The 21680-nt window shown below is 38.5% G+C and overlaps 1 pseudogene across 1 annotated transcript; it reads left to right on the top strand.

Moving 5' to 3' along the window:
- Positions 1 to 8119: 8119 nt before the first annotated feature.
- On the top strand, positions 8120 to 9586 carry LOC311630020 (D-3-phosphoglycerate dehydrogenase-like; annotated as a pseudogene). The gene has a single exon. The product of its transcript is annotated as a D-3-phosphoglycerate dehydrogenase-like (transcript).
- The last annotated feature ends 12094 nt before the right edge of the window (positions 9587 to 21680 follow it).

The following is a 21680-nucleotide window of genomic DNA, read 5'->3' as shown; positions in this document are numbered from 1 at the left end:
ATCAATAAAAAAATCATTAAAAATGTTTTATTATTGAAATTATTGTGAATGTCCCCTTATAACCTACCCCCAACCCCAACTCACCCCAGGTCTCTACCACTCTATTATATGGGTCCATGGGTTGTGCATATATGCATACATGTTCTTTGCATATATGCACATCCATCCATCCACACCAGCTTCCCTCTGAGATGGCATTAAATTCTTTACTCCAGCACTTTGACAGTCCTTCTACTTAGCTATAGGATTCACTGGCAAGTGAAAAAGACACAAAAATATCTGGAATTTTTATTTTTTAGTTTTCTAAAAACCAAGGTTTTCTGTAAGGTCTCAGACACTTCAAGTACAAAAAAAGAGAGAAAGGAATTTGAGTTAGATTTGTGAGATGTTTTCTTTGCTCTCCCAATCCTATCCTTCCTTTGAAGTTTTGCAGACTTATATATAATTTTCCTCTGTTTATACTTTCAAATGTTTGAAATCTTTTTGTGGATATATAGCTTTTGCTATGGAGATGGCTCTGCTTGATGTAATAACTTAATAGTAGATAACACGGATGTTTTCCCCCATGCTCTCCAAAATAATGATTTCGTCCCAGTTACATATTGATATGCCGAATTAGAAGTACTAGTGCAGCATTCCAAGAATAATGAAAAACGTATGTAAGGTATCTTTTGCCTTTCTATATAGTTGCATTTAACAGAGAAATTCATTAGGCTTTGGATCACAATGTGCTGCAACTTTGTTTGTGGATCATAAGACATGACTCATCTTGAGCATCTAAAGATATGGATTTTTGTATAATATCTGCCAAAGTCATAGCTCATTACTTTGCAGGGAGGGAAACAACTTTGGAAAAGGAGTCATAGATTGAAATTATAATCTCTGTCTTTTGCTGTACCTTTTTGTGTATATCATCTGATTTATGAGCTGCTTTAGCCTGTCCTCCAGGAAAATGGTCCTTTCTCCCCACTTACTCTCAAAGAAAATGTTGAACATCATGGACATTGGCTAAGATAATGTGGTTTATTGGAAAGAACATCAAGAGTAGAACTGCCTCAGTTAAATTAGTTAAATGTATCTTCTTACTGGTAGTTCCTCCAATAAATAGCCACATATCTAGGTCTCCATTTCCTAAAGCAGTGGTCGGCAAACTGTGGCTCGTGAGCCACATGTGGTTTTTTGGTCTCTCGAGTGTGGCTCTTCCACAAAATACCATGGCCTGGGAGAGTCTATTTTGAAGAAGTGGCATTAGAAGAAGTTTAAGTTTAAAAAATTTAGCTCTCAAAAGAAATTTCAATTGTTGTACTGTTGATATTTGGCTCTGTTGACTAATGAATTTGCCTACCACTGGTTTAAAGTATAAATTAAAGACTTTTCCTAGAGAAGTAGGCCAAAGTAAATTTGAGGTGAGCAAATGCATGTATAGGTTGAAACATAAAGGTTAAAATATATGTTACACAATGTTCTGGGCCACACACACACACACACACAAGCAGCTCAGGTTACTCTCCTGGTTGCCTTCCTTGTTGGGTACCATTGTTATCTACATTGTACAGATGAGGAAACTGAACCACCGGGAATGAGACCAAGTAGCTTGGCCAGGCTCACAATCAGTGTCAGCATTCAGCTTGAAACACATGGACAATTTGCTTACATAGTTTATGTTCTTAAACTCTGAGCTATAATGTCAGCTTTTCTCATTGAAATGTACTAGTCCAAGATTTTTATAAATCTGGTAAAGCCTCACCTTGCTCAGAGATAGGGTACCTCTGCCCACAAACGCAACCTTTATCGTGATAGCTTGCCTTTGAAGTTAATTCCAGAAGCTCCTTCTCATCATCACACTATCATTACAAAGGAATGACTTGCTCCTAATAACAGAGCCTATGGTGCGGAGAGTTGCCTGTGTGCTCTGGTTTGCTGCAGCTGATCCATTTCAGTCCTGGGAAATGCTCTCTCTGATAGTTACTGCATTCTAATTCCCTGCACAGAGCACACTTTCTCTCAGTGTGTCTCCTTTGGAGGATTCCTGTACTATCATAATTCTTATGGATTTTGCAAAGTGGTTTTGTGATTTTTGAGACTTCTAGAGGCAGAGGAAGAAAATGTTAACTGCTTAACTTCCCTCATAGGAGGAAGGGACAGCCACCATGATGATAACAATAATGAGAATAAGAAAGATATGTCTTATTCTTATACAATGTAAAGGTAGAGTATTGTTTTCATTTCAGAAAGTTTACTCTGGTAGCTATCTCCTGTATCAAAGGGGAGGTATATTTGGGTTAGGAACACCGAGTAGGAGACTATAGCAGGGACTCAGGTGGCAAATGATATGGCACTGAACTGATGCAATGGTTACAGGACTGGAAAAAATGGCTTTTTTTCAAGTAAATTTGAGAAATATTAAAGATATGAACTTGCTAAGACTTTGCAATTGGTTGTATTATGGGGGATGAGGGAAAGGAAGTTTTCAAAGTAATAGGTACATTTTTAACTATAGAACTAGGAAGAGGATGGTCAGGTTATTTCAGCACTCTGATTCTCAGCATCTAAGTGATGTGGAGATGCATCCATGAGAGCACACTGGCACATTCCAGTGGAAGAATGCAGAATACCTACGCAGCACAGAGGCAGTCATTGGTAGCACTCACTGAAATTAAAAGGCTATTATTTAAGAGCCATTATAAATAAATTATTAGTTTAGCATAGAATTGTAAGAAAGGTGGAAGATGACACAATACACAGGGGGATGACAGGGCATGGCCAACTCCTTTTCTGGAATCTACACAGCCAGAATATTAATAATAGAAGTAATTCTAATTTATAAGTTTTTTTGAGATTTGAAACAAATAGATAAGTGATAAATACATATACTTCTCTTAGAAATAAGATTTGATAAACTATATGTCTTACCTAACACAAGACCATGCTTATGTCATTATAGTGAGACAGAGCATCTCAAACTAGGTATCCTCCCATACTCACATTGTAACCTCAATACCCACAATGTAATCATCAAAAGCTGTGAGGAACACTCTCCTTATTCCTTCTGTGACCGCAGGCTGGAATGCAAGATCCACATGTTGACAATAGAAGGCATTTGTTGAAGAAGGCAGTCTCAGTCTCTAAAGAACTTTCGAAAGAAAAGCTGGTATGCCTAACTACCCACCACCCAGTTTTATTACTTGAGAGAGAAGAAAACCTCTATTATGTTAAATCACTGAAATCTTAACAAATCTTATTTGTTACAATATTTTTTTTAAAAATCGAATACAGCATACATTTTACTAATCTGTTCTGTCTTCCCCTCTCCCAGGAGCCCCTGTCTTAGGACTCCACCAAGAATCTTACTCCTTGATGACATTGCTGGACAGCGGAAGCAAAGCCAGACATCATCCACCTCCACATCCTTCTGTGTGAGGAGAATACACTCCTACTTGTTTAAAATGCTGTTACTCAGATTCTTGTGTTACTTGAAGCCAAGAGCACTCCCAGCTGATACATCATTAGTGAAGACAGCTGGAAACGTTCAGTCTCAGATGTATGAAAACTCTTGGTCATGTCAAGCAGAACTGAACTCATTTTGGATGAGTTAAACATTTACCAGGACTCTTTAAATGGGAAGAGCAATTACAAGAGCATTATTATGCTTGTAGAAAGTTAGTACTTTAATAAAAATGCTTGTGATATTTGAATCTGACAATCTTAAGTTACTTGGAGATCTAAATAAAAATGTAAAATCTGGCATTTTCTGGGATTTGGTTCATTATAAAAATTTTCCCAATTTCTTTCAGTCTGACAGGCATTTTGCTTGCAGTCTTTCTCTTTCTGCAATAACTGGAATATTGACCAACTAAAGTGTCTTAACATAACTCATGTAGACACTACATTACTATGACAGAGGTTGGATAGATAAAGATTGGGACAGCCATTTATTTATTTTTATTGATATCAGAGAGGAAAGGAGAAAGAGATGGAAATATCAACAATGAGAGATAATCACTGATTGGTTGCCTCTTGCATGCCCTTACTGAGGGTTGGGCTCACAACCTGGGCACGTGCTTTGACTGAGAATTGAACTGTGACCTCCTGGTTCATAGTTCGACGCTCAACCATTGAGCACACGGGCTGGGCTGAGACAACAATTTAAATGTTCATACATGTATATTCACAGTAACTTTTAAAATCTTTTAAAACCCTAATCAGCTTAATGAGATGTCATTAGCCTCTTTCTGTTGAAGAAAAACAAGACAAACACCAAGGGGAAGTTCTGGCTAATCCACTTTTCTTGCTCAGACTCAGTTAAATAAAAAGCAATTAGGTTTTCAGTGCCAGGCTACTGAACCCGGAAATACTATGTAAAGCAATCTATAAAGGTTTCAAAAGAGGTTGAAAAATATCTGTATGCTTTCTTCCTGCTCAAATGATAACCTGAAGCTCACAAAAGGCTTCAGTCAACCAAGCCTGCACCTCTGAGTCCATGTGTGGGCATAGAACTCCATTCGTGGAGGGAGGACATTAATTTATTATAGAAATGCTTTATTAATTATTTAACCTATTTATTAAGATTTTAATCATTGAATTAACCAGTACTATCAAGCACCCACTATGTGAACATGCCATCTCAATAATAGCTTTACTCTGAGGAAAGAGTTTTGTCTTCCAGAAAGTATAGTGATTTTTCAAAAATATGTTTTTATTGATTTCAGAGAGAGAGGAAGAATGAGGGAGAGAGATATGGAAACATGGGTGAGAGAGAACATCCATCGGCTGCCTCCTGCACGCCCCCTACTGGGGATCAAGCATGTGTCCTGACTGTGAATCTAACTGGAGTCCTTATGATGCATGGGTCCCTCCTCAACCACTGAGCTTTGCCCCCTGGTGAAAGTATAATGATTTTGAAGCCAGACATTCCTGACCTGAAGCCCAGTTTTATTCTTCACTTCTGTGTGACCTCAGATATGTAATAAGGCTTTGACACTCATCTCCTCATCTTGTCCTTTATAGATGTGGTGTGAGAATAAAATACCTAGCTCAGTTCTTGGACTGGAGGAGACTCCGTGCACGAGTGTTCTGTTCTTAGGGAGTTAACAGTTCATCAATGGCTCCAAGACAGACCACCACACACAAAGGAGGCACAGATAGAACACTGTGAGGGTGAGGAGACAGCTTGGGGATCAAGAAAAGGAAGCATAGAAAATATGACATATGAGCATAGGGTTGGAAAGCAGGACTTATCAGAACCTGGAGAGATGTGTGGGTGTCTTCCATTGTACCTTTAGGAAGGAATCTCTTCCTGCTTCTCACCAGTGGAGTGATACATCTTTTTCAGTATTAGCTGCGCATCAGTTTCGTTAATGTACTGGATGATTTGAGTTCTTTATTATCCCTCGTTATTTGCTGTCTTGCCCAATTTAACCTCATTCATCTGAAAGCTGGGAAATTGTGTTTAGAGTATTTTTCATTGTTGTTTGGGTTAAGCAGGCTTGAAACTGTTGAATCTTTAATGAGCCATCTTCATAATGTGAGGAAATTACACAATACTTGGCACTTAACCTTAAATGTTAACTCCATTATTTAGTCATTAACCTTATGTTTTATATGACCCCCATTCTTAGGATGAACAGTAGAGATTCATTCCTGTATCATTGTGGGATAAATTCAATCAAATTCAACAAAACTTCCCAATATCAGAGAGGATGGGAGAGGGTGAGAGTGATAGAAACATCAATGATGAGAAATAATCATTGATCAGCTGCCTCCTGTACTTCCCACACTGAAGATCGAGTCCACAACCCGTGCATGTGCTTTGACTAGAAATCAAACCATGACCTCCTGGTTCACAGGTTGATGCTCAACCACTGAGCCATACTGGCCACACTACAATGACAACCTTAATGAATTATTTTTTATTAGTGGCACAGTGCACATAATTTGTGCATGGGGGGTGCAATTCCTCAGCCTGGCCTGCATCTTCTCCAATCTGTGACCCTTTGAAGGATGTCCTACTGCTGGTTTATAGGGATCAGGCCTAAACTGGCATTCGGACATCCCTCTTGCAATCTGGGACCACTGGTTCCTAACTGCTCACCTGCCTGCCTGCCTGCCTGATTACCCCTAACCACTCTGCATACTAGTCTGCTTGCCCCCAAAGGCCCTCCAACCAGCATAACAACCTCCAACTGTCCCCCATGCCAGTGTGCTCACCCCCAATTGCTCCCCGTGCTGGCCTTCTCTCCCCTCCCAATTGGCCTGCTCACCCCCAACTGCTTCCCTGCTGGCCTGCTTACTCCAAACTGCCCCCCTCTGCTGTCCTGATTACCTCCAACTGACCCCCACTGATGGCCTGCTCACCCCCAACTGGCCCTCCTGCTCATCTGCGTACCTCCAACAGCTCACAACTGCCATCCCATCCTGACCTGATCACCCACAACTGCCCTCCCCTCTTGGCCTTTAACAGCCTCTTCCTCAGCCTGCCACCATGGATTTGTCCAGAAGAATATCCAGAATGTCTTCTGGAAGGTTTCCCAGTCTAACTAGCATATTACCTTTTTATTAGTATAGATACAGGCCTGGTGCATAGGTAGGGGCTGGCTGGTTTGCCCTGAAGGTTGTCTGGATCAGCATGGGGGTCCTGCTAGGGTGTCTGGCCAGCCTGGGTGAGGAGCTGATGGCTGTTTGCAGGCCGGTCACAGCACCTGGCGACCCAAGCTCCCAGCCCTTCCTTTTGTGCTTTTATTTTTTTTCAGCACCTCCTTGAGTAGAGGCCAGGGCTGGCTGGAAGCAGGTATCTGGGATTTATTTAACTTCTACAATTGCAACTTTGTCGCCTTGAGCACAAGCCAGGGAGGGCGGGAAGCTTGGCTTCCTCCATCTCCAGGGGCTACCCAAGCCTCCTGCTTGCTCCAGTTCCATGGCTACCTTCATCTTGGTTGGTTAATTTGCATACTAGCTACTGATTGGCTGGTGAGTGTGGCTAATGGGCATAGCAGAGGTACAGTCAATTTGCATGTTTCTCTTTTATTATATAGCATGCTATCATCTTAGCTCTGGTTGCCCTTATGGCCCAGTATGGCTGCATCAATTCCAAACATCACATATAGACACAGTAATGGCCAGAGGCATAAAGTGTTTGTCTTTCAAAGTATCTTTTGATAATCAGGTATTTTCTGGAATAAATCTAATAGCTGCAATTCCTGTCTTTCTGGCCAAAGATATGCATGCCTCAAAAATTATTTGCCAGCTATAGGAAGTGATTATTTTTATTAGTATGGATATTGTGTTTGGAATGGAGTAAACTTTAAGAAGTCAAAAACACCACTACTGTTAAGCAGGATGTTTTAGTTTAAATTTTTTAATTTTCTTTCACAAACCTGATAGTCAGTCTGAATGAATCCCCTCAGATCTTAACATATTGGTCTGTTTTCACCAGATGTTTTTATTTTAGTGATTTTTTTTTGTTCTATATAAATGACAATGTTTTCCTCTAACTGTAAAAAGAATGCATATTTATGGAAAAAATAGGTTGTAAAATGCTATATTTGGTACTTTTGTTCAGTGCCAAGATTTAGTGTTGTGGTAGGAAAGTAACAATTTACAATGTGTTCATTCCATTGAATGGTCATAAGGTTTTCCTTTATGAATAAAATTTCCCCTTTTCCAATTTTATCTTTAAGATTTTGATAGGCAATGTGCCTGTATAAACCTCAAAACCCACCCAAAACAGCTAATCTCTATAATAAAGAGCCAGAGTGTAACACCTTTATAACCTAAGCTCGACCAGACCTGGAAGTCAGTGCTGGGTCACCTGATTCTACTGCAGGCCTGGCACCCCAGCACTGACTGCTGAGGGGGCTGCGAATCAGGGCCAGAGAGAGGCCTGAAGAGAGAAGCAGGGACTGATCTGTTCCTCTGTGGCAGCTTTTGACCAACACTTGCCTTTCTCTTTCTCTCACAGTGTGGCCAGCAGCCGTGCCTCCATTTCTCTCCAGCACTCCACCAGAGCTGCTGATCAACCCCACCTTTTTTTTATCAGGCCCTGTTGATAGGCCCAGAGATGCTGACTGGCATAGAAACTGACCAATCAGAACAAAATCTGGGGGCCTAGAGAGTGGTCAATCCTAAGGACGGCTCCAGGAATGGCCTTTGCAGATCTACAGAAAGTTCTCATCAGTGACAGCCTGGACCCTTGCTGCCAGAAGATCCAGCAAGATGGAGGGCTGCAGGTGGTGGAGAAGCAGAACCTGAGCAAAGAGGAGCTGATAGCCGAGCTGCAGGACTGTGAAGGCCTTATGCTCCAATCGGCCACCAGCAGAGCTCACCTGTGGGATGATCATGTGTCAGGCAGATTCCCCAGGCAAGGGCTTCAATGAAGGATGGCAAATGGGACCAAAAGAAGTTCATGGAAACCGAGTTGAATGGAAAGGCCCTGGGAATTCTTGGCCTGGGGAGGATTGGAAGAGAGGTGGCCATCCTTCTGAATGAAGACTGTAGGATACGACCCCATCATCTCACCAGAGGTCTCGGCCTTCTTCAGCAATCAACTGGAGGAGATGTGACCCCTCTGTGAGATCTGGCACCTCTGTGAGGAGATCTGGCCCCTCTGTCACTTCATCACTGTGCACACCTCTCCCCTGCCCTCCTTGACAGGCCTGCTAAACTATATCACCTTCTCCCTGTGCAGGAAGGGTGTGCATGTGGTGAACTATGCCCATGGAGGGATCGTGAATGAGGGCACACTGCTCTGAGCCCTGCAATTGGGGCAGTGTGCAGGCACAGGACTGGACATGTTCACGGAGGAGCAGTCTCTGGACCATGCCTTGGTGGACCATGAGAACATCACCAGCTGCCTACACCTTAGCGCCAGCACCAAGGAAGCCCAGAGCCACTGCAGGGAGGAGATTGCTGTCCAGTTTGTGGACATGGTGAAGGAGAGAGCCCTTGTGGGAAAATGAATACACAGGCCATTACCAGCAGCTTCTCTCCACACACCAAACCTTGGATCAGTCTGGCAGAAGCTCTGGAGACTCTGATGCGAGCCTTGGCAGGGTCCCCAAAAGGGACTATTCAGGTGGTAAAGCAGGGCTTATCCCTGAAGAATGCCAGGAACTGCCGGAGCCCCACAGTCATTGTTGGCCTCCTCAAAGATGCTGCTAATCATGTGTATGTGAACTTGGTGAATGCCAAGCTGCTCGTGAAGGAGGCTGGCTTCGATGTAACCACCTCCCATAACCCCACTGTACCAGGAAAGCAAGGATGTAGGGAAGGCCTCCTGAGTGTGGCCCTGGCAGGTGCTATCCAGGGCACCACACCTGTGCTGCAGGCACTCAACGGAGCTGCCTTCAGACCAGTAGTGCCTCTCCACAGGGGTCTGCCCCTGATCCTGATCCAAGCTCAGCCCTCCAACCCTGCCATGCTGCCTACCATGACTGGGCTCCTGGCAGAGGCAGGCATGCAGCTACTGTCCTACTGGACCTCGGTGGTGTCCAATGGAGAGATCTGGCACATCATGAACATCTCCTCCCTGCTGCCCAGCCTGCACGCCTGGAAGCAGCATGTGACCAAGGCCTTTCAGTTTCATTTCTGACCTTGGGGCTCACCAGGACCAGCCGTGGGGGCTTTGTGATCAACAGCGAAAGGTAGCATTCCCAGGGTCTACACCACTTATGTGGTTTGACTCCTGTAATAACCACTTAAACAACCCACCCTTCCCTTCACCGCCACTCCACCCCAAAAAAAGAACCAAATCTGGGTCAATTGTGAGGAGCCAATTGCTGCCTAGGAGGCAGAGCTTTTGATGCTGACTGACATAGAAACTGACCAATCAGAACCAAATCTGGGTGAGCTGCGAGGAGCCAATGGCTGCCTAAGAGATGGAGCTTTTGATGCTGACTGGCATAGAAACCGACCAGTCAGACCAAATTGACCAGCAGAGGGCAGTTGGGGGTGATTAGGCCAGCAGGCAGAGCAGTTAGGGGTAATCAGGCAGGCAGGCAGGCAGGCAAGTGGTTAGGAGCCAGCAGCCAAGATTGTGAGAGGGATGTCCGACTGCCAGTGGAATTGGGCCTAAAATGGCAGTCTGATATCCCCCAAAGGGCAGGCTGGGCTGAAGGACACCCACCCAGTGCACAAAGTTTATGTTCTGGGCCTATAATAATTTACATAAAATCCTGTAGGAAAAAAAAATGAAGTTTTAAGGACAAACAAGTAAACCACCACTGTTGTGACCATGATGCTCACTGGTAGATACCTGTATTTCCTGGAGTGTAGCACATGGTTGAGTGTTGTGATGTTACATTGCTTTATTTTTTAAAATATATTTTATTGATTTCAGAGAGGAAGAGAGAGAGAGTTAATTGGCTGCCTGCTGCACACCCCACACTGGAGATTGAGCCCATAACCTGGGCATGTGCCCTGGACTGGAATTGAACCCCTGACCCTCAGTCCACAGGCGGATGCTCTATCCACTTAGCCAAACTAGCCAGGGCTGTTACATTGCTTTATAACTCAGGTTATGCCAGGACATTTTGAGACCACATAACAAATGCTGGTATGGAGGTAATCAAATAGAATTGCAGTTGAAATGATCAGACGACTTAGCAGGAAAAAATAAATCTCAAAATAATGCTATTATGTACTTAGACCACAGAGTACATGAAGATTATTAACCATTCATCACAGTTTCATGTTATCACATCAAGGGAATCCAGACAATAAAAATTTATCTGGAATTTTACATTTGAGTAGAAATATATCTGACATTTAAAAATTAATATTAAGGCATTTCCGATACTATGATTACACAATTCAGTTTAGGATTATAGATAGCTATAACTTGCTCGTTGTAGGAAAGTCATAGGAGATGACTCTGATTTCGCACAGGGGATACAGATGATAGTATAAATGCATGGTGGCAGTTGAGGGCTAATTCATTTTTCAAAAAGAAACCTCATAAAACAGCATCAGCTCAATGCCTCAAACCCTCATGTCAGTGTTGCAACATTCACAGATGTTGGATTGGCTGAATCACAGCCATCAAACACATAAGAGGAAAAACTATGTGAGCCATCCACCAGTAAATTAATTTCAAAAAGGACATTCCTTCCAAATGACTAGAATTATTCCCTTTTCCATCCAGCGAATTTTCACCCCAGTTTTTAGTTCAGGGGAAACTGGATTCCTAATAGGAATGTTGCTGAGACAGCATGGAAACAAAGCAAAGGCAAGAGGTAGGTTTGGTCAGGGGGAGGAGATACCACTCTAAGGCCAGCGGAAAATCTGTCTCTTTTTTGGGCATTGCTGGTGATAAATTTGTTCACTATGCAGTCTTTGGAATGTCCTCTAGTTCTTCCAGACAACGATCACTTTTAATTCACAGTCTTTCTTAGTAAAAATCATTAGTTGGCCACTTTCAAAGTGAAATCACTGTTTAGTTATGCTACTTTTATATTATTCCCCCACATCACCTTTGGTGGTGTTTTGGATGTTCCCAACAGTTTTAACCACACAATTATAATTTCAGGTTACTAACCAGATTTGTCTGAGGACTTTAAAATCCCCAGAGCATCATTGTGTCTTAGGGTTGCTTTGGGGTATAATACTCAGCTTTCATATGGTACGAGTGAGGAATACATTACTTTTGTTAGAGTATGTGTTTTACTGCACATACGCTAGTAAATGCTCACTCAAACATGTACTATCCCATCTTCTTGCTCTTTCACCAAATGGAATGAGTAGGGAACAGTCATTATCAAATACCTTACATTATTTTTTAAAATATGTATTTTTTATTGATTTTACTAGAGAGAGGGGAAGGGAGAGGAAGAGATAGAAATGTCAATGAGAGAGAAAGATATCATCAATTGGCAGCCTGCATGCTCACTACTGCATGCAACCTGAACGTGTTCCCTGAACAGAACTTGAAGCAGCTACCTATTGGTGCATGGGTTTGTGCAGGACCACTGAGTCACAGAGGCTGGGCATTAATGCATTCTTATACAAGATTTTATTGCTTATATCTTTTATGCATGGTTTGGGTGACATTTTAAAATGCAATTTTAAAGCCTGATATCTATATAAACTTAAATATGTTTTTATTGATTTTCTCTGAAGAGAGTAAAGGCAAGGGAGAGAAACATTGATTGGTTGTCTCCTGCACACACCACCCACGCAGGAGATCAAACTACAACTTGGGTATGTGCCCTGACTGAGAATTAAATCAGCAACCTTTCAGTGAAAGGGATGACACTCGGCCAACTAATCCATACTAGCTAGGGCTGTCCTTATATTTTTATCTAATATTGTCCATGATAGGATTTTATAAAGCATATTTTCCATCATATGAAAACCTCATTCATTAGATCATTCCCATGTTGTCAGACCATTAAGTTGTTTCAATTATAAATAACACTAGAATGAGTACCCTTGTTCTTAAACTTGTGTATATATTACAGACAACAAGGATATGAGAGTTTCCTAGAATGGAATCAATTTGTCACAAAAGTATATATCTTAAGTCGCAGATGTACATTATTTTTTGTCATCCAGAAGTTTTGGACCAATTTACCCCTCCACCACCAATATATGCAATTATATATTTTATTGTACTCTCATTACTATGAAAAATGGAAACTCTTAAACATTTACTAGTTGTATAGACATAAATGCCATATTGTTTTAATTTGTGTAAAATTTAATTTAAAAATATGCAATTATAATGATTACAAGAGAAAAAAAATGCTCATTAGGAGTCAGGCCATGATTATTGTGAACATTATGCACATTATGCCACACTGACATTATTTACATTGAAAGACAGCAATGGTATGCAGGGATTTCTGGAGACATAATACGTCGGCATTTTTAAAAAATCATTTCACAATGTCTGTTGGTGAATAAAATTGAAAAGACATGCACTTAAGACTATTAGAAAGATGTGAATTTGTAATAGATCAGAATAGTGATTCAGAAGTGGTTCTGTCAACTAGAAAAATTTTAAAAATCTATTTTGAGTTGTTACAACAAACAAAGGTGTTGTAGGCATTTAGTAAGTGGAGGCCAGGGATGACACATTTCTTATGTTTTAAAAAAACAATCCTTTACAAAAAGAGCCTGCCCCAAATGCTGACCACAATTCCTTGAGAATCATTAAACTATAAGATACAAATAACGGATCGATAGCAACCTAGAATATCACTACTATATCTATCATAGGACTTTTTCCTTCTCTCTCTCTCCCTTCTCCTTTTCTTCTCTCTCTCTCTCTCTCTCTCTCTCTCTCTCTCTCTCTCTCTCTCTCTCTATATATATATATATATATATATATATATATATATATATATAAAATCATACACACATACACAATACACTCTTTTATACATCACATGTTAAATATTTAAGTAGGAATTTATTTAATTACTCAAATGGTGATAACACAGCCATGCATTTCAATTTATAAATAGCAAATGCAAGAATAACGAAGAAGAAAAATAATGTCCTGGCTAAAAAAAAAAAAAAAAAAACAACACCCAGATTCCTAAATATTATAAAAGATCAACTACAATAAGTATTTTTAATAGTAATAAATTTAAAGCAGAAGTAGTCACTTAAAAAAATCAGTCTAACTGGAAGTGTTGTGAGGGCATGATTCAGTGAGAACATATCACTTCCAGGAAATCAGGAAGTGCGGAAATGACTTTAGACACTGTCAATGATCTCAGCAAGCATGTGATTTGAAAAAGTCTGCATTTCTACCAGATTCTGCCACAAGAGAATGGCAAAGCATTTTCTTTCTTCTCCATATTCTAAATCTCACAAGTGCCCCTTCTAGGCAGACCCTAAGCTACAGCCCACCTAGCCAGGAAGTCAGGGAAATGTGTTTTTCAGTTTTCCACCGTTCTGATGCAATGAGAACATAAAAGGGGAAGAAATAGCATAGGTATGTCAGTAGTCAATTCACATCAGACAGGATTTCCAAACTCTGTATGTCTCCACTTTTTATTTTGTGCCTTGAAATAGAGTGTAACCACACCATCTACTCCGATTTATTTCTCTTAACTACACTCACATTTTAGAAGAACTATATAAGGTGTTTGAGACAGATGCAGGGAAGAATGGGGAAAGAGGAGAGATCAACCAACGGACTTGTATGCATGCATATAAGCATAACCAATGGACATGGACACTAGGGTGGGTGAGGGCATGAGTGGGGTGGGGTGGGGAGCAATTGGGACATAATAATACATATGTAATACCTAATCAATAAAGAAAAAATAAATTAATAACAAATAAAGAAATTCAGAACTATAATTATGTTGGAGGTCAGACAAAGAGGTGGAAGCAACTGTAGGTTCTAGGTCCTGAAACCCATAATTTCAGCAACATCAACCATAGGAGAGCCTATGTAGACTGCTGTGAGATGTCAGGTGGCTAGAAAAAAGACAGAGCCAAAAGGAAGCATAGACTTAGCAGTAGATACCAAGAGCAAGAATGAATTATTTCACATTGGATGTAAGTCAGAGATTCATAGAGTATGAAGTGAGAATTGTGAGAGTGAGGAACAAAAAGTTTGAGTTTATTTGGGACTGGCATGAGAAATGAACTTCCAAGGCAAAGAGAAGTAAGTCATCAGGAAGATAAAGAACATTCACCAAGACACCTAGAGAAAATTTTGTTGGATACAGTAGTACAACCCTAGCTGTCCTTTCTCATTAGTCAAATATCATGTGACAATTCCACTATATGATTATAAGTATATTTTGTAAAACATTAAAAAAAAATCCCTTTCACCATGTAAAAAAATAAAATAAAATTGCTCAGTGGTTGAGGGTTGACTCATGTACCAGGAAGTCACAGTTCAATTCTAAGTCAGAGCATATGCCTGGGTTATGTGCTAAATCTCCAGTGAGGGTTGTGCAGGAGACAGCCAATTGATAATTCTCTTTCATCATTGATGTTACTATTTCCTTCTATCTTCCACACTGAAATCAATAAAAATATTTTTAAAAAATTAAAAAAAAACTATCCCTTTCATTTTTCCAATATTTTAGTGCTTTGTAAAACTTAATTCTTTACCCATTTTCCATTAACATGTTGCACCTCTTACTGTCAAACTAAAAATTCTACTGTTAAATATACAGGATGTATTAAGTTGCATTTGTTATAAATACAAACCAACCTCCATATTACATATTCTAATGACTTTATGGGTCATGATATAGTTCACAATTTATATAAGAATTGAAAAAATGCCAATGTGTTCACATACTTTGATTCCTTGTGTTTTAGATAAATGGTGGGCAATACTTTTTTATAAAGGTCCATGGGACTATAATATTTTAAAGGTAACAGGATTTGAATGAAAAAAATGGACAAAATCCACAAGTATAGTACTTGACAGAAGAAATATAGTGAAAATTAATAAAGTTATCATATAGTTCAACAAACCTATTAAATAAATTGACCCAATTAACATTTATAATTCATCCAACAACAGAATACATATTCTTCTGATGTATTCATAAAACTTTCACCGACACAGATCATATTCTGGGCCATAAAAAGAGTCTGAATTCATTTAAAAGGATTAATCATCTAAGGTAAATTCTCTGCCCACAATGAAGTCATTGAAATCAATAGCAGAAAAATAGCTGGAAAATTCCCACATATTTAGAGTTTAACAAACAGACTGCAAAAAACACCTCAAAGGAAATTAGATTGGTAAGTCTCTCCCTTGTTTCAAGGATGGATATGTGAGTAGACCCTTAACTAATCAGATTACACAATCCTGACCTCAATCATGGATTCATAGAAGAATACATGCAAAAAGTTTATCCAGCCAGAGACAATCATGGCTACTTAGCTGCATAGGTAATAGAAAGTTTCTTCCCTTCTTTTGTAATAGCCAAGACAATAGGTCCCAGGCTCTACATTACTGCTACCCTCATGTTATCTTGAGAAGATAACTGCTTGCAAGTAGAGACAATATCAATAAATTAGAGCTAAGACATAGAAAACAAGTGAGCACTGATGATATTGTTTGAGTTACTAAATCATAAGAATCTGACACTAGAAATAGTTCTGATCTTGGCAGCTTTAGGAGACAACACAATTCACTATTGTTTAACCCAGGATGAATTGTTTTTTTTTAGCTATGGATCAGATAATGTATGAAGTGATATAGTCATCAAACGACTTCTGTTTTGTCTTTTCCTACTCACAGATATAGAAATATCTGAGAAATTCCCTGAGATTGATTTTGAAAAGCACATATGATAATAACACTGAGATTCAAATGTAAGTGGAATCAGCATCCAGCTTATTTTCCATAACCTGCACATAGGATCGCTAGTTAGATACATGGAGAGATTGGAGAATTACAGAAACACGCAAGAAGTTAATTTCTTCATTGTAGGCCAACCTTCCATGGCTCAAAGCTAAATATCTCTGCAAACTGAGCTCTGTTGCCAAGTCAGTTATCATTTATTTCCTATCGGTAACATTTTTCCACAAAATTATTTATATGGCAGAACAATAGTCAAGTGTCCACAATGTGTGGCCACTATATTTCTCAATGCTTTTATGGGTTTAAATATTTTTCTTTGGCTAACTTTAGGATCTTTTGTTTAAATTATTTGATTAAGCAAGCCAGGAATTGGAAAGATAATGTTCCCTAACTTCCTTACAGATGAATAATTAATGTCACTAAGGAATTAGATAGTAGGAAATAGTTGCCCTGAGCATCTGCTGCTTATGGAAACAGAAGAAAGATATTAAACTTTAAATTAGGTATTGCTTCACAAAGATTAAAGGAAATGCATACTAAACTGGAAGAGAATTATTAATTCCTATTAAAAGAAGTTGACTTTATTTCTTTGAAATTATAAAAAAACATAATTATCACTTTCAGCCCATGGCCAACATATTATATATTGAGTTAAATATAGGAAATCAATAATAACTCATCCATTTTTCACTTTAATATATGTTCACATTTTTACAAATAAACTGTGCATTTTAATACACAACTGATGAACATCAAAGAAAAAAAAGGAAAGGCTATTTTTTCAACAAAATTAGTATGTGACATACTAAAGAAACTAAATGAATTTCCATGGCAACTATATCATAGGCCAAAGTGATAAATAGAACATTGAAGTCTAAGTAAATTGAAATTATTTATGTAGTTTTGATCATCAACATAACAGTTAATTGTAATAAAGAAAGAACTTCTATATTAAATTTATTTTCAATATAACTATTAATAAGAAAAACAACATATGTTTATATGTCTACAGGGTGGGACAAAACTAGGTGTACAGTTTTTCATATGAAAAATAATAAAATAAGTAACAAATAATAATACAAAAATAAATTGTGTTTCACGTATTCACAAATGTAAACCTACTTTTGCCCCATCCTGCTATTTTGGTATGATTTATTTTTAAACAAGATTTAAGGGAAATAGATTTATATGTGTGGTGTGTAAATAATGGAATATACACTGAATGGCCAGATTATTATGATCTCTGAATGTATAATAATTTGGCCATTCAGTGTATGTGTATGTATATATATTTTAGAGGTCCGGTGCATGAATTTGTGCATGGGTGGGGTCCAACAAGCCTGGCCAGGGGGAGGGGTCATGGGCAGTTGACTGGCCTGCCTGCTGGTCAAACTCCTGGTTGAGGGGACAATTTGCATATTAGCCTTTTATTATATAGAATGTACACTGAGTGGCCAGATTATTATGTGTTCAGAGATCATAATAATCTGGCCACTCATTTGCATAGCTACAAAGATATCAAATTAAAATTGTGTATTCGACAGTTGGAAAACTAATTTCCTTAGCTGCCAATTTACTCCTCTGTAAAATAGATGAATTTTATTCATTTCAGCTGATATACAAAGTGCAAAAAAATAATGTGAAATAAGATATATCAATAAATTTGAATAAATATTATGAAAAAGCAAATCAAAGGAGAAAAAATACATAATAAACATTTTTAAAACTCTCAATTTCACTGGTGACTAAATAAAAATACATTTACCTCCTTTTACATACTAGATTGAAAAAAAATTAAAAAATTTTAGAATATCGAGTGTTAGTAGTGCAAAAGGGATAATTCTCATGCATGGTTGCTGGGTGTATAATTGAAAACATGTTGGGAAGTGACTGAGAAAATGTTAGATGCATCTCCTCTTTCATGTGTTTATTTCATGATTAGGAATCAATCCTGCTGAGATGTGCCCAGAACATTAGTGGGGGAAGGGGGACAGTGTTCCCCAGCTGGAACAATAGAAATAGTACAGCATAAATAAAATGATATGTGAGTAAGTTTAAGTACAGGTTCATATTTTGCCTTGCCCACCTGGAGTACTGGCCAACTTGCTTAATTCTATGAACCAGTTTTCTTATATCTAGAAGAAAGACAATATATTATTAAGTTCTAAAGTAACCAATTACAATGCTCATATTCTCCTTAGGTATATATCCTATTTCTGAAATTAGTTTAAATAAGAAATCTGTACTAATTTTTTTTAATTGATTCATCAGCATGGATCTAGCAAAGTAATAGTTCAGTTATACCTAGAGTTCAGTTTGAATAGTTATGTTTGCAATTACAGACCTGCAAAAGTTGTAGTCGTACTTTCTTGAACCTATCATCAATCACACTTATCCTGTGTTTAAAATACCCTGAGAGCAATACCAGTTTGAATCTTTGCTTACTGGATTTATGACTACATTAGAAACACAAGCAAACAAAGAAACCTAACAGAAGCATGGAGACTGTTAAAGCGTCAGAGTACACCAAAGCATCAATGGAGCCACAAAAGAAAAACAGGAAGAAATAAAGTCTACATCATTGAGGGAAAAGGAAATAAATGAAGTTGGTATTTTAACTCAAGTGACAGGATTTTGTAAATATTTATTTCTGAACATTGTAAATTTCTTATAGAGTAGTTAGGTAGTTTACTAGAGAAGTAAAGTTTATTTTTCCCCTCCAAATAATTGGCAAAATAAGACATCTGGTTTACTGAATCAATTTTCACTAAGGAAATATTTCTTGTTCATTTTTTTCTGGCACAGTGTCTAGAAAAGTGAACATTACTCTATTAGTAATTAAAACTTTTAAAATATGGGCAGGGTCTGATGGTTTATCAAATAGCCAGAGTACAACCAAACATAATTCACATAAAGAAAATACTGTAATGATTTAACAGTTTTTCTGAAGGCGCTTCAGATTTTTTTCATTCATTCAATCCATCTACCATGCTTGAGGTGTTGTATGGTATAGTGGGAACATTGTATTCAATAATTGCCCAAAGTTTGGAGTGGACATAATAAGATACAGATGTGACAATGACAACGTGACAGCTGCTCTGTGATTGAGGGAAGTCCATTGACCTCTATGAATCCAGGAGAGTATTTAATTCTTATGAGATAAGCTTTAAAAGTGAGAAGATGTTTGAATTTTGTCTTAGGGATAAATGTGAGTTAATGAGATTCTATTTAGGAATGGGGAGATATGACTTCAGACAGGGAAAAATTGATTGAAATAGTTCAGGGCTATCAGTAAGAGCATTCAGGATCACAGAACTTGCAGAATAAAACGGCATTGACCGTATAGCAAATACCAAAATCATTGTGAGATAACTGTCTAACATCAGCTTGCTTTCTATTGGGTCGGCAGCTAAGTAATTGCGGGTTTCACACATATATGGCTTCAGTTGAATTTTTAGGTTTGCAGACGTAGTACAAATGTAAAACACATTTTGTTATTTGATAGTTGGCTATTCAGCTGTTAATCAGTAAAAAAAGTTTTTTGATCTGTTTTGTAGTTTTCGTTTGGCGTTCGTTGAAAAATGGAAAATCAAAAGGAACATTTTCGTCATATTTTGCTTTTTTATTTCCGCAAAGGGAAAACGCATCGCAAGCTCATAAAAAGTTATGTGCTGTTTATGGTGACGAAGCCTTAAAAGAACGGCAGTGTCAAAATTGGTTTGCCTAATTTCGTTCTGGTGATTTTTCACTCAAAGATGAAAAACGCTCTGGTCGTCCAGTTGAAGTTGATGACGCCCTAATCAAAGCAATAATCAATTCAGACTGTCACAGTACAACACGTGAGATTGCAGAGAAGCTTCATGTATCTCATACATGCATTGAAAATCACTTAAAACAACTTGGCTATGTTCAAAAACTCGATACATGGGTTCCTCACGAACTGAAAGAATCACAGTTAACGCAACGCATTAGCAGCTGCAATTTGCTAAAGAAACGTAATGAAAATGATCCATTTTTAAAACGACTGATAACTGGCGATGAAAAATGGGTTGTTTACAACAATATCAAGCGGAAAAGATCGTGGAGCAGGCCAGGTGAACCAACTCAAACAACATCAAAAGCTGATATTCATCAAAAGAAGGTTTTGTTATCAGTTTGGTGGGATTACAAAGGAATTGTCTACTTTGAACTCTTACCACCCAACCGAACGATCAATTCTGATGTCTACATTGAACAACTAACGAAATTAAACAATGCAGTTGAAGAAAAGCGGCCCGAATTGACAAATCGAAAAGGTGTTGTATTCCATCATGACAATGCAAGGCCACACACATCTTTGGTCACTCGGCAAAAATTAATGGAGCTTGGTTGGGATGTTTTGCCACATCCACCATATAGTCCTGACCTTGCACCATCTGATTACTTTTTGTTTCGATCTTTACAAAACTCCTTGAATGGTAAAAATTTCAATAATGATGATGATGTCAAATCGTACCTGATTCAGTTTTTTGCTAATAAAAACCAGAAGTTTTTTGAACGTGGGATTATGATGCTGCCTGAAAGATGGCAAAAGGTCATTGATCAAAATGGGCAATACATTACAGAATAAAGTTATTTAGTTCCATGAAAAAATTGTCTTTGATTGTCTTTAAAAAATCCGCAATTACTTAGTTGCCGACTCAATATTTACCATTATCTTTTCTTGAAAAAAAAATTATGTCATTCAATAATTAACTTGCATTAGCTTTGGTTGGATCTGTTTTAATTGTTGCATTTTGAAGTGAAAGCTGAATATACATTTAAGTAAAAGTTCAAAGACAAACTTCTTAGCCCATCATTCTATTGCTCTACAATCTCTTCTTAATTCATATTTTCAGCCCTACCCATCTGGTCTCACTTAGAAACCTTATGTACCATCTAAACTATAGTCTTTTTGAACCTGCCTCGGACTTGGATACTTGGATACTTTCCTACTCTCCTCTTCCTCCATTATAACTGAGTATTTAGTAAACATTGATTAAGACTTGGAAGACATGGGTTCTAATCTTCAGTTAGTCAGGAATCCCCGTGAGACCTAGAGCATGATATTTGATTAATTTTGGTGTCTATTCTATTATCATTATACTAGAGTCCCAGTGCACAAAATCTGTGCACTGGCAGGGTCTGTAGCAGCTGTGGGCTGCTAGCCAGAGCCTCCTTTCCTTGGCTAACCACTGCCAGACAGGGCCTTCCTTCATTCTGTGCTGTTCCCTGGTGGTTATTGCATGTCATAACAAATGATCAAACTCCTGGTTGGTCAAACTCCTGAAGGGACATTTTACATATTAGGCTTTTATATTCAAAGATAGTTATTTGTCACTATAAGATCTAAGTCTTCTCTAGTCTCCCTATTGTGAAC

Source organism: Pipistrellus hanaki (genome assembly GCF_964339955.1).
Source record: "Pipistrellus hanaki genome assembly, chromosome: 1".
Classification (NCBI taxonomy): Eukaryota; Metazoa; Chordata; class Mammalia; order Chiroptera; family Vespertilionidae; genus Pipistrellus; species Pipistrellus hanaki.
The sequence above is the reverse complement of the archived record's forward strand: the minus strand, read 5'-3'. Positions and strand labels throughout refer to the sequence as shown.